Source organism: Ranitomeya imitator, chromosome 1, assembly GCF_032444005.1.
Source record: "Ranitomeya imitator isolate aRanImi1 chromosome 1, aRanImi1.pri, whole genome shotgun sequence".
Lineage (NCBI taxonomy): Eukaryota > Metazoa > Chordata > Amphibia > Anura > Dendrobatidae > Ranitomeya > Ranitomeya imitator.
In genome coordinates this window covers 519,689,569-519,704,736 of record NC_091282.1, presented here as the reverse complement: position 1 = coordinate 519,704,736, position 15,168 = coordinate 519,689,569, and the positions used below count along the sequence as shown (strand labels likewise).

General features: G+C 44.9%; 1 protein-coding gene across 1 annotated transcript in view; it reads right to left on the bottom strand.

The window, feature by feature from the left end:
• LOC138676973 (stimulated by retinoic acid gene 6 protein-like) overlaps positions 1-15,168 on the bottom strand; it is a 633,869-nt gene that overhangs the window by 518,221 nt on the left and 100,480 nt on the right. The gene's annotated exons all lie outside the window — the stretch shown is intronic.

Genomic DNA, 15,168 nt, shown 5'->3' with positions numbered 1-15,168 from the left:
CGGGAATATTTAAACTTGTATCAACATGGTGTACCTTAAGTTCTGCTAACTTATTCCACATAATAAAGAGTTTATTTTCAATCAAACCAGTGGTGAGTTAGCACAGATTAAAAAACAAACAAACAATACTATAAAGGACTTTCTATAAAATAAACTCCTTGATGGAATTTAATTTTTTTTCAACTACGCCATGTGTTTAAGGGTTAAACTAGATGTATAAGTTTTTTTTTTACTAATATACTACCAATAATAATCATGTATGCTGATAGGCATATTTTTGGATATTTTGTGTAGCTACAGTGATGAACTGAAGTGGTCACTGACGTTATAGCAAAAATCAATAGTCGTAGGCAAATATAACAAACTTTATATGAAATGGTGTTATTTCTCATCTAAACACATCTCAGCTCCTTTTGAAGAATTACGTCAAATGACAGGGCAATTTAATGGCAATTAAGGAAGTTTTGCATCTGCTTTTGATACAGTTTTTGGAGCCAAAGTTAGGAGGAGATCCAAAAAGAAAGGTAAAGTATAGATAAAAGAGAGAAGAACTGGTTTTTCTTTATGTTGGATTTACTCTTGGCTTTAATAGAAAAAACTGCATCAAAAACAGTTAAACGGTTAACAAAAGCAAGTCATACTTTTTACTGTACTTTAACTGATCCATTGCTTGGAGTCAATGGATGAAATAAGATGTCTGTCTACCTGCTTCAGATTTTCAAGGAGCAAATGGAAGCACATGAGGACACATAATACATGGAAGTAAAAATACGGTAGATTGGATGCATAACTGTAGCCTTAAGAGATGTTGTGATTACAAAAAGTTAATTTTAATTTCAATGTCAGAGATTTTGTTGTTTAAGGGTTAAATATCATATGCAAATTGTATGGAAATACAGATTTTATTTGCCATCTTTACAAGGGATTAACCAGTGCTATTTCATGCACATACAGAAGCAGAGCTATGGTCTCCTCTGGGAACGACAATATGGAGGATTAGCATTCTGACTTTGTAAATTTCAATTTCTTTTTAACCAGCCATTGTGTTTTACAGCATACAATTTCTTTTGGTTCTTGTTTACAAACATTAAAACAGAATGGTTGGCATTTATAAAATATTATTGTAATTTTATTTTTTAGTCTTTAACCCCTTCATGACCCAGCCTATTTTGACCTTAAAGACCTTGCCGTTTTTTGCAATTCTGACCAGTGTCCCTTTATGAGGTAATAACTCAGGAACGCTTCAACGGATCCTAGCGGTTCTGAGATTGTTTTTTCGTGACATATTGGGCTTCATGTTAGTGGTAAATTTAGGTCAATAAATTCTGCGTTTATTTGTGATAAAAACGGAAATTTGGCGAAAAGTTTGAAAATTTCGCAATTTTCACATTTTGAATTTTTATTCTGTTAAACCAGAGAGATATGTGACACAAAATAGTTAATAAATAACATTTCCCACATGTTTACTTTACATCAGCACAATTTTGGAAACAAAATTTTTTTTTGTTAGGAAGTTATAAGGGTTAAAATTTGACCAGCGATTTGTCATTTTTACAACGAAATTTACAAAACCATTTTTTTAGGGACCACCTCACATTTGAAGTCAGTTTGAGGGGTCTATATGGCTGAAAATACCCAAAAGTGACAACATTCTAAAAACTGCACCCCTCAAGGTACTTAAAACCACATTCAAGAAGTTTATTAACCCTTCAGGTGCTTCACAGCAGCAGAAGCAACATGGAAGGAAAAAATGAACATTTAACTTTTTAGTCACAAAAATTATCTTTTAGCAACAATTTTTTTATTTTCCCAATGGTAAAAGGAGAAACTGAACCACGAACGTTGTTGTCCAATTTGTCCTGAGTACGCTGATACCTCATATGTGGGGGTAAACCACTGTTTTGGCGCACGGCAGGGCTTGGAAGGGAAGGAGCGCCATTTGACTTTTTGAATCAAAAATTGGCTCCACTCTTTAGCGGACACCATGTCACGTTTGGAGAGCCCCCGTGTGCCTAAAAATTGGAGCTCCCCCACAAGTGACCCCATTTTGGAAACTAGACGCCCCAAGGAACTTATCTAGATGCATAGTGAGCACTTTGAACCCCCAGGTGCTTCACAAATTGATCCGTAAAAATGAAAAAGTACTTTTTTTCACAAAAAAATTCTTTTAGCCTCAATTTTTCATTTTCACATGGGCAACAGGATAAAATGGGTCCTAAAATGTGTTGGGCAATTTCTCCTGAGTACGCCAATACCTCATATGTGGGGGTAAACCACTGTTTGGGCACATGGTAAGTCTCGGAAGGGAAGGAGCGCCATTTGACTTTTTGAATGAAAAATTATTTCCATCGTTAGCGGACACCATGTCGCGTTTGGAGAGCTCCTGTGTGCCTAAACATTGGCGCTCCCCCACAAATGACCCCATTTTGGAAACTAGACCCCCCAAGGAACTTATTTAGATGCCTAGTGAGCACTTTAAACCCTCAGGTGCTTCACAAATTGATCTGTAAAAATGAAAAAGTACTTTTTTTTTCACAAAAAAATTTTTTCGCCTCAATTTTTTCATTTTTACATGGGCAGTAGGATAAAATGGATCATAAAATTTGTTGGGCAATTTCTCCCGAGTACGCCGATACCTCATATGTGGGGGTAAACCACTGTTTGGGCACACGGCAGGGCTTGGAAGGGAAGGCGCGCCATTTGACTTTTTGAATGGAAAATTAGCTCCAATTGTTAGCGGACACCATGTCGCGTTTGGAGAGCCCCTGTGTGCCTAAACATTGGAGCTCCCCCAGAAATGACCCCATTTTGGAAACTAGACCCCCAAAGGAACTAATCTAGATGTGTGGTGAGGACTTTGAACCCCCAAGTGCTTCACAGAAGTTTATAACGCAGAGCCATGAAAATAAAAAATAAAAATTATTTTTTCAAAAATGATCTTTTAGCCTGCAATTTTTTATTTTACAAGGGGTAACAGGAGAAATTTGACCCCAAAAGATGTTGTCCAGTTTCTCCTGAGTACGCTGATACCCCATATGTGGGGGTAAACCACTGTTTGGGCACATGCCGGGGCTCGTAAGTGAAGTAGTGACGTTTTGAAATGCAGACTTTGATGGAATGCTCTGTGGGCATCACGTTGCGTTTGCAGAGCCCCTGATGTGGCTTAACAGTAGAAACCCCCCACACGTGACCCCATTTTGGAAACTAGACCCCGAAAGGAACTTACCTAGATGTGTGGTGAGCACTTTGAACCCCCAAGTGCTTCATAGAAGTTTATAATGCAGAGCCGTGAAAATAATAAATACGTTTTCTTTCCTCAAAAATAATAATTTAGCCCAGAATTTTTTATTTTCCCAAGGGTTACAGGAGAAATTGGATCCCAAAAGTTGTTGTCCAGTTTCTCCTGAGTACGCTGATACCCCATATGTGGGGGTAAACCACTGTTTGGGCACATGCCGAGGCTCGGAAGTGAAGTAGTGACGTTTTGAAATGCAGACTTTGATGGAATGCTCTGTGGGCGTCACGTTGCGTTTGCAGAGCCCCTGGTGTGCCTAAACAGTAGAAACCCCCCACAAGTGACCCCATTTTAGAAACTAGACCCCCCAAGGAACTTATCTAGATATGTGGTGAGCACTTTGAACCCCCAAGTGCTTCACAGATGTTTACAACGCAGAGCCGTGAAAATAAAAAATCATTTTTCTTTCCTCAAAAATGATGTTTTAGCAAGCATTTCTTTATTTTCACAAGGGTAACAGGAGAAACTGGACCCCAGTAATTGTTGCGCAGTTTATCCTGAGTATGCTGGTACCCCATATGTGGGGGTAAACCACTGTTTGGGCACACGTCGGGGCTCGGAATTGAGGGAGCACCATTTGACTTTTTGAATACGAGATTGGCTGGAATCAATGGTGGCGCCATGTTGCGTTTGGAGACCCCCTGATGTGCCTAAACAGTGGAAACCCCTCAATTCTACCTCCAACACTAACCCCAACACACCCCTAACCCTAATCCCAACTGTAGCCATAACCCTAATCACAACCCTAACCCCAACACACCCCTAACCCTAATCCCAACTGTAGCCATAACCCTAATTCCAACCCTAACCCTAAGGCTATGTGCCCACGTTGCGGATTCGTGTGAGATTTTTCAGCATCATTTTTTAAAAATCCGCGGGTAAAAGGCACTGCGTTTTACCTGCGGATTTTCCGCGGATTTCCAGTGTTTTTTGTGCGGATTTCACCTGCGGATTCCTATTGAGGAACAGGTGTAAAACGCTGCGGAATCCGTACAAAGAATTGACATGCTGCGGAAAATACAACGCAGCGTTTCCGCGCGGTATTTTCCGCACCATGGGCACAGCGGATTTGGTTTTTCATATGTTTACATGGTACTGTAAACCTGATGGAACACTGCTGCGAATCCGCAGCGGCCAATCCGCACCGTGTGCACATGGCCTAATTCTAAAGGTATGTGCACACGCTGCGGAAAACGCTGCGGATCCGCAGCAGTTTCCCATGAGTTTACAGTTCAATGTAAACCTACGGGAAACAAAAATCGCTGTACACATGCTGCAGAAAAACAGCACGGAAACGCAGCAGTTTACATTCCGCAGCATGTCACTTCTTTGTACGGATTCCGCAGCGGTTTTACAACTGCTCCAATAGAAAATCGCAATTGTAAAACCGCAGTGAAATACGCAGAAAAAAACGCGGTAAATCCGCCATAAATCCGCAGCGGTTTAGCACTGCGGATTTATCAAATCCGGAGCGGAAAAATCCGCAGAGGACCAGAATACGTGTGCACATACCGAAACCCTAACCCTAACCCTACCCCTATTCTAACATTAGTGGAAAAAAAAATATTTCTTTATTTTTTTATTGTCCCTACCTATGGGGGTGACAAAGGGGGGGGGGGGGGTCATTTATTATTTTTTTTATTTTGATCACTGAGATAGATTATATCTCAGTGATCAAAATGTACTTTGGAACGAATCTGCCATTTTGGAAGATGGCGGCGCCCAGGGAGAAGACGGACGGAGCCCCGCAGGATCGGTAAGTATGATGGGGTGGGGGAGGAGCACGGGGGGGGGGGGATCGGAGCATGGGGGGGTGGAATCGGAGCGCGGCAGGCGTGGAATGGAGCACGGGGGGCGTGGAACGGAGCACGGGGGGCGTGGAACGGAGCACGGGGGGCTGGAACGGAGCACGGGGGGTGGAACAGAGCACGGGGGGGTGGATCGGAGTGCAGGGGGGGTGATTGGAGCACGGGGGGGTGATTGGAGCACGAGGGGAGCGGACAAGAGCACGGGGGGGAGCGGAGCACTGGACGGAGGGGAGCCTGAGCAGTGTACCGGCCAGCTGGGCGGGCGATCGGTGGGGTGGGGTGGGGGCACATTAGTATTTCCAGCCATGGCCGATGATATTTCAGCATCGGCCATGGCTGGATCGTAATATTTCACCCGTTATAATAGGTGAAATATTACAAATCGCTCTGATTGGCAGTTTCACTTTCAACAGCCAATTAGAGCGATCGTAGCCACGAGGGGGTGAAGCCACCCCCCCTGGGCTAAACTACCACTCCCCCTGTCCCTGCAGATCGGGTGAAATGGGAGTTAACCCTTTCACCCGATCTGCAGGGATGCGATCTTTCCATGACGCCACATAGGCGTCATGGGTCGGATTGGCACCGACTTTCATGACGCCTACGTGGCGTCATGGGTCGGGAAGGGGTTAAAAAATATCAAATGCACAATAGTGATTCAGTGTCAGAGAAGAGCAATTTTCCTTCAGTGCAGGAACTCTACCAACAGGGAGGTGTATCCTAATGCAAAATGGATAAGCGGGACACTGATGCATTCCCCAGTGTGGCCCTGGTCATTGGCAGGTCCCCGAGCAGGACGTAGAGGGGGCCCGTGGGTTTCAACTGAATGTGAATCACAATAGTTAACTGACTTTAATGCGCACAAAGCAGGCAGCGCATGACAGTGACGTCACTGGTGTTTGACGTCATTGTCATGCACCGCCTGCGACGAGTGCACTCGCATCAGCCACCAGCTTCTGCTAGGTCAGCAGCCATTTTAATACGAGTGCGCTGTATCCGCAAAACAGGACGCCTTGCAATAAGGGAGTGCATTCATATAAGAGGAATCTTTATTTTTCTTCTATTAATCCAGCATGATGCAGGACAAGGACATGGGGCCAGGCTGGACAAGGGACATGGGCGCCAGGCTGTACATGGCACATGGGAGACAGGCAGGATAAGGGACATATCAAGTGACATAGGGGCCCAAGATGGGGGAATATAGGGTCACTAAATGTTGGACATTGGGGCCAATATGGGGCAACATAGGGGCCCATGATAGGGCACATTATTAAATAAAGGGGGCCAGGATGAGGGACAAAATTACTGTATGGGGGCCAGAATCAGGAACAAACATTATTAGTTTATTGTGGCACATGGGCGACATGATTATTGTAGGGGGCAATTAGGGGACATTATTACTGCTGTAATATAATTTACTTTTTAGGAGACTGTTTTCCATGGGGGGATCAACAGAAAGGCCTTGTTACTGTGTAGGGTGGCACTATGCCACAATTTTTCTTCATCTGGCATAGTATAGAAGTCAAGGAAAAAGTGTGGAGTGTGCACTAGAAGTGATCAGCTATAAATAACTCTGTGTTATTATCTGCAGAGACAAGTCCCGGCAATAAGAAATGATAGTAGTCTATGCCAGATGAAGAAGAAAAGCAAAGATGAAGGACATCACCTAGAGATGTCACCGGTGAGTCACATGTACATGCACACTTAACATTATATACAGAGCTCATGTGATCACCAGTGATCCAGGCAGCACACTTTCCCGTGAAGTAACCATAGACGCTGAGGTTAATAACAGAATCGCCAAAGCCAGTGCCGCCTTTGGGAGACTGCATGAGAACGTCTGGGAACGAAGGGGACTCAGCCTTACCACCAAGCTGAAGGTCTACTGCGCGGTGGTCCTCACCACACTTCTCTATGCTAGCGAGACCTGGACAGTGTACAGCCGGCATGCTAAACAGCTTAATCATTTTCACATGAGTTGCCTCCGCAGACTCCTCCACATCAGGTGGCAAGACAATGTCCCAGACACGGCAATTCTGGAACAAACTGGGCTCTGCAGCGTTTACACTGCTGAAGGTCCAAGCCAGGTGGGCTGGACATGTGGTCCGAATGCCTGACAGCCGACTACCGAAACAACTGCTGTACGGAGAACTGTGCCAAGGAAAGCGAGCAGTTGGGGGGGGGGGCAGAAGAAGCGCTATAAAGACTGCCTTAAGGTGTCTCTCAAAAACCTGGAAGTCAACACCAATGAATGGGAAGAGCTTGCCCTGGATCGTCCAGGTTGGCGGGGCAGGATCACCTCAGGAGCACGTGCAGCTGAAGATAGGAAAATCTTTGAGGCAATAAGAAAGCACGCTGTACGCAAGGCACAAGTAGAATCTGGTGTACTGACCACATCTGCTTCCTTATATCAAGTATGTGGGCGAACCTTCAGGGCCCGGATTGGTCTCATCAGCCACCTCCGCACCCATAACTACTAATTCTCTTCTAACCTTGAAGTCATGGTCATCTTCGAAAACGAAGGATGAACATCATCACCTGTACACTATTTACAGAGCTCCTGTGTATAATGTCACTGGTGATCACTGAATTACCTGGACACTACATACAGAGCTCATGTGTATAATGTCACAGGTGAGTCGCTGTATCACCTGTACACTTACATTATACACTGTATATTATATACAGAGCTCCTGTCTATATTGTCCCTGGTGGTAATAAAAGTGTTAGTTTTGTGGTTTTTATTCATGATTAGTAATGTAGTATTCGGTCACTATGTGGTGGCAATATGTGTGGCGATATTTGTCCCTTGTATGCAGTATTATTCGGTCACTATGTGGTAGTAATATGCGGGCTGGTCATGGTGTGGCAGTATTTCTCCCTTGAATGTATTATTATTTGGTCACTATGTGGTCTGGTCATGGTCTGGTGGTATTTGTCCCTTGTATGTAGTATTATTCGGTCACTGTGGTGGTAATATGTGGTCCGGTTATGGGGTGGTGGTATTTTTTTTTGTACAGTATGTAGTATTATGTGGTCACTATGTGGTGGCATATGTGGTCTGGTCATGGTGTAGATGTATTTCCCTGTCATGATCCCAATGGCAGGGGATCACAAAAGGACAAGCACAAAAAACAAAACAAGCTCTAGGGTGATGGAAACTGAGCTGACCGCGATCCTGAACCTAACACACAACTAGCTATAGCCGGGGAACGTGCCTACGATGATTCCTAGACGTCTCGCGCCAGCCGAAGGACTAACTTCCCCTATTAGAAGAAACACAGACCTCTCTTGCCTCCAGAGAAACACCCCACAGAAATAGCAGCCCCCCACATATAGTGACGGTGAAATGAGAGGAAAGCACATACGTAGTTATGAAAACAGATTCAGCAAAATGAGGCCCGCTAAAGCTAGATAGCAGAGGATACAAAAGTGAACTGCGCGGTCAGCGAAAAACCCTACAAAAAACCATCCTGAAATTACTTGAACTCATGTGCCAACTCATGGAACATGAGGAGTAATATCAGCCCACTAGAGCAACCAGCAAAAAGGAATCACATATCTGCAAGCTGGACTAAGACAAAAATTAAGCAAAACGTGGAACAGGAAAAACAAAAACTTAGCTTGTCCTGAAGATTACAGAAGCGGGAAGCAGAGGTAACAAGACACACTGATTACATTGATAGCCGGCGAGGAAATGACAAGAAAGCCAGGTTAAATAGGAAACTCCCATATCCTGATAGAACAGGTGGACACCAGAGACCGCAGAAAACACAAGTCACCCAGTACCATCTGCAACCACCAGAGGGAGCCCAAAAACAGAATCCACAACAGTACCCCCCCCTTGAGGAGGGGTCACCAAACCCTCACGAGAACCACCAGGGCGACCAGGATGAGCCCTATGAAATGCATGGACCAAATCAGCAGCATGAACATCAGAGGCAACCACCCAAGAATTATCCTCCTGACCATAACCCTTCCACTTGACCAAATATTGGAGTTTCCGTCTGGAAACACGAGAATCCAAGATCTTCTCCACAACATACTCCAATTCTCCCTCCACCAGCACCGGAGCAGGAGGTTCAAGCGAAGGAACAACAGGTACCTCATACCTCCGCAGCAACGACCGATGGAACACATTATGAATAGCAAACGATGCCGGGAGATCCAAACGAAACGACACAGGGTTAAGAATTTCCAAGATCCTATAGGGACCGATGAACCGAGGCTTGAACTTAGGGGAAGAGACCTTCATAGGAACAAAACGAGAAGACAACCACACCAAGTCCCCAACATGAAGTCGAGGACCCACGCGGCGACGGCGATTAGCAAACTGCTGAGCCCTCTCCTGGGACAACTTCAAATTGTCCACCACATGACTCCAAATCTGATGCAATCTATCCACCACCATGTCCACTCCAGGACAATCAGAAGGCTCCACCTGACCAGAGGAAAAACGAGGATGAAACCAAGGTAGCAGAACTAGCCCGATTATTAAGGGCAAATTCGGCAAGCGGCAAAAAGGTAACCCAGTCATCTTGATCAGCAGAAACAAAACACCTTAAATAAGTTTCCAAGGTCTGATTAGTTCGTTCCGTCTGGCCATTCGTCTGAGGATGGAATGCAGACGAAAAGGACAAATCAATGCCCATCTTAGCACAGAACGTCCGCCAAAATCTAGACACAAACTGGGATCCCCTGACAGAAACGATGTTCTCCGGAATCCCATGCAAACGAACCACGTTCTGAAAAAACAGAGGGACCAACTCAGAGGAGGAAGGTAACTTAGGCAAGGGTACCAGATGAACCATCTTAGAAAAGCGGTCACACACAACCCAGATGACGGACATTTTTTGAGAGACAGGAAGATCCGAAATAAAGTCCATGGAAATGTGCGTCCAAGGCCTCTTCGGGATAGGCAAAGGTGACAACAATCCACTGGCCCGAGAACAGCAAGGCTTAGCCCGAGCGCAAACTTCACAAGACTGCACAAAAGAACGCACATCCCTCGACAAGGAAGGCCACCAAAAAGACCTGGCCACCAAGTCTCTAGTACCAAATATTCCAGGATGACCTGCCAACACAGAAGAATGGACCTCGGAGATGACTCTACTGGTCCAATTATCCGGAACAAACAGTCTTTCAGGCGGACAACGATCAGGTTTATCCGCCTGAAACTCCTGCAAAGCACGTCGCAAGTCTGGGGAGACAGCCGACAAAATCACCCCATCCCTAAGGATACCAGTGGGCTCAGAATTTCCAGGGGAGTCAGGCACAAAACTCCTAGAAAGAGCATCCGCCTTCACATTCTTTGAACCTGGCAGGTATGAAACCACAAAATCGAAACGGGAGAAAAACAGTGACCAACGAGCCTGTCTAGGATTCAGACGCTTGGCAGACTCAAGGTACATCAGATTTTTGTGATCAGTCAAGACCACCACACGATGTCTAGCACCCTCAAGCCAATGACGCCACTCCTCAAATGCCCACTTCATGGCCAAAAGCTCCCGATTACCAACATCATAATTCCGCTCAGTGGGTGAAAACTTTCTAGAAAAGAACGCACATGGCTTCATCACTGAGCAATCGGAGCTTCTCTGCGACAAAACCGCCCCCGCTCCAATCTCGGAAGCATCAACCTCAACCTGAAAAGGAAGCGAAACATCTGGCTGACGCAACACAGGAGCAGAAGAAAACCGGCGCTTAAGTTCCTGAAAGGCCTCCACAGCCGCAGGAGACCAATCAGCAACATCAGCACCCTTCTTAGTCAAATCCGTCAAAGGCTTAACAACACTAGAAAAATTAGTTATGAAACGACGATAAAAATTAGCAAAGCCCAAGAACTTCTGTAGACTCTTAAGAGATGTAGGCTGCATCCAGTCACAAATAGCCTGAACCTTGACGGGATCCATCTCAATAGTAGAAGGGGAAAAAATATACCCCAAAAAAGAAATCTTCTGGACTCCAAAGAGACACTTTGAACCTTTTACAAACAAAGAATTGGCCCGCAGGACCTGAAACACCTTCCTGACCTGCTGAACATGGGACTCCCAGTCATCAGAAAAAACCAAAACATCATCCAAATACACAATCATAAATTTATCCAGATATTCACGGAAAATATCGTGCATAAAGGACTGGAAGACAGAAGGAGCATTAGAAAGTCCAAAAGGCATCACCAAATACTCAAAATGGCCCTCAGGCGTATTAAATGCGGTTTTCCACTCATCACCCTGCTTTATCCGCACAAGATTATACGCACCCCGAAGATCAATCTTAGTGAACCATTTAGCCCCCTTAATGCGAGCGAACAAATCAGTCAACAATGGCAAAGGATACTGATATTTGACTGTAATCTTATTCAAAAGACGGTAATCTATACAAGGCCTCAAGGAACCATCTTTTTTGGCCACGAAAAAAAAACCTGCTCCCAAAGGGGACGAAGATGGACGGATATGTCCCTTTTCCAAGGACTCCTTAACATAATCCCGCATAGCAGTATGCTCTGGCACTGACAGATTGAACAAACGTCCTTTAGGAAATTTACTGCCAGGAATCAAATCTATAGCACAATCGCAATCCCTGTGAGGAGGAAGCGAATTGAGCTTAGGCTCCTCAAAAACATCCCGATAATCAGACAAAAATACAGGAACCTCAGAAGATGAAGCGATAGAAATCGGAGGTGCATCATCATGAACCCCCTGACATCCCCAGCTTAACACAGACATCGTTTTCCAGTCCAAGACTGGGTTATGAGTTTGTAACCATGGCAGACCAAGCACTAAGACATCATGTAAATTATACAGTACCAGGAAGCGAATCACCTCCTGATGAACGGGAGTCATACGCATGGTCACTTGTGTCCAGTACTGAGGTTTGTTCATAGCCAAAGGTGTAGAGTCAATTCCTTTCAAAGGAATAGGGACTTCCAGAGGCTCCAGACTAAACCCACAGCGGTTGGCAAATGACCAATCCATAAGACTCAGGGCAGCGCCTGAATCCACATAGGCATCGACGGAAATGGCTGATAATGAACAAATCAGAGTCACAGACAGAATGAACTTAGACTGTAAAGTACTAATGGCAACAGACTTATCAACCTTTTTTGTGCGTTTAGAGCATGCTGATATAACATGAGCTGAATCACCACAATAAAAACACAACCCATTTTTCCGCCTATAGTTTTGCCGTTCACTTCTGGACTGAATTCTATCACATTGCATTGTCTCAGGTGCCTGTTCAGAAGACACCGCCAAATGGTGCACAGGTTTGCGCTCCCGTAAACGCCGATCAATCTGAATAGCTATAGTCATAGACTCATTCAGACCTGTAGGCGCAGGGAACCCCACCATAACATCTTTAATGGCCTCAGAAAGGCCATCTCTGAATCTTGCAGCCAGGGCGCACTCATTCCACTGAGTAAGCACCGACCATTTCCGAAATTTCTGACAATAAATTTCTGCTTCATCTTGCCCCTGAGAGAGAGCCAATAAAGCTTTTTAAGCCTGAATCTCTAGGTTAGGTTCCTCATAGAGCAAACCCAATGCCAGAAAAAACGCATCCACATTGAGCAACGCAGGATCCCCTGGTGCCAATGCAAATGCCCAATTCTGAGGGTCACCCCGCAGGAAAGATATAACAATTTTGACTTGCTGAGCAGGGTCTCCAGAGGAGCGAGATTTTAAAGAAAGAAACAACTTGCAATTGTTCCTAAAATTCAGAAAACTAGATCTATCTCCAGAAAAAAACTCTGGGATAGGAATTCTAGGTTCAGACATAGGAGCATGTACAACAAAATCTTGTATATTTTGAACCTTAGCAGCAAGATTATTCAGGCTGGAAGCCAAACTCTGGACGTCCATGATAAACAGCTGAGGTCAGAGCCATTCAGGGATTAAGAGGAGGTAAGACGCAGCCAGGCTGCAATTAAGGCTAGGCAGCAAACTCTGAGGGGAAAAAAAAAAAAAAAAAAACTTCCTCAGACTACTTTTCCTCCTACTTCAGCCAATACGATTACCACTTTTTGGCCGGCTATACTGTCATGATCCCAATGGCAGGGGATCACAAAAGGACAAGCACAAAAAACAAAACAAGCTCTAGGGTGATGGAAACTGAGCTGACCGCGATCCTGAACCTAACACACAACTAGCTATAGCCGGGGAACGTGCCTACGATGATTCCTAGACGTCTCGCGCCAGCCGAAGGACTAACTTCCCCTCTTAGAAGAAACACAGACCTCTCTTGCCTCCAGAGAAACACCCCACAGAAATAGCAGCCCCCCACATATAATGACGGTGAAATGAGAGGAAAGCACATACGTAGTTATGAAAACAGATTCAGCAAAATGAGGCCCGCTAAAGCTAGATAGCAGAGGATACAAAAGTGAACTGCGCGGTTAGCGAAAAACCCTACAAAAAACCATCCTGAAATTACTTGAACTCATGTGCCAACTCATGGAACATGAGGAGTAATATCAGCCCACTAGAGCAACCAGCAAAAAGGAATCACATATCTGCAAGCTGGACTAAGACAAAAATTAAGCAAAACGTGGAACAGGAAAAACAAAAACTTAGCTTGTCCTGAAGATTACAGAAGCGGGAAGCAGAGGTAACAAGACACACTGATTACATTGATAGCCGGCGAGGAAATGACAAGAAAGCCAGGTTAAATAGGAAACTCCCATATCCTGATGGAACAGGTGGACACCAGAGACCGCAGAAAACACAAGTCACCCAGTACCATCTGCAACCACCAGAGGGAGCCCAAAAACAGAATCCACAACATTTCCCCCTTATATGTGGTATTCATGTTGGTGTAGTAGATTGTATTGTGTATGGTGGTCATTTTTTCTCTCTGATATTAATTAGGAGAAGCTTCTTTATTTCCATTAGAGATTAAATACTTGGAACACAGCGGCAGAGATGCACTTGCAGAGATTCTATGGTGAAAACAAGTAATCACCTCGACACAGGATCACTGATAAGTTACTGATTGACGGGGGTCTGACTGCTGGGACATGCAGCAATTGGCAGAATTTGGAACTTTTATTCCCATAAGACTGAAGTGAGATTTACAACTCGACCACTGATCCATTCATTGTGGCTGCAAGCGTTGCTCTTGATTTTTTCTGTAAACTCCAAAGAGAATGAATGATTCTGCAGGCAGATATCTTACCTGCTGCTCAATTTCAAAATGGTGGTGGTGTTGCATCCCCATACTGGGGTACCCAGAGGGAGCCCGAATCCTAAAAGAGGGGTATTTAAGACACCACTCTGAGGTCCCAAGTAGTTGCTGAGGGGTTGCCAAAGGCTGCTGGTAAAGACTTGCTCTGCTGGAGATGTCACTGTTGGAACAAATAGCTGCCTTTTGTCCTATGTCCTACGAACAGATAGACTGCAGCCTAGGGAGGCACGGTTTGTACTATGCCTACCCCACCTGCGGTGTGGACTATCAGCACGGTGAGGGGTACTGGTGTCTGGACTCGTGGACTCTGGGAGTTTGGTGACCCTGTTAAGAACCACCCTCCCCCACCAGTTGATGCCCAAAAAACTGTATTCATGAGGATGTCAAGGACTACCTCGGTGCCAGAGTGAACATAAAAATGAACTGTGGGGTGAAGACCCATGAAGTCAGAGTGCTTAAGGTCCTGCTACACCTGGTGATAATATGGTGGAAATTTAGCTTGTTTTGGGACTTATGGTGAAAATCAGGGGTACCAAGTGGCTCAGACAGGAGCTGGTTCAAACACGATGAATCCTCATCGCAGTTGGAGGCGGGGGAGTTCCCCCTGTTTGTCCTTGCTGATAACTAGGATGAGACGGTGACCAATGAGGTGAGAGTCCTGAGTTGGTTGCTTGTGGGGGGAATTTTGGGACTGCTCAAATGCACAATCTTTCATTAAAAGGTACAGTTGATAATGTGACTGTGTTAAATGGGGTTGCCCAAATGACGGGGGTTGACACCAGGTTTCCCAATTTTGCTTTAAATGAGGAGTTATGTCAGGTCACAAAGCTGAGAGGGTAAGTGATAGATAAATTGTTAGTACAGGGTTCCTATATGCGTAGGTTA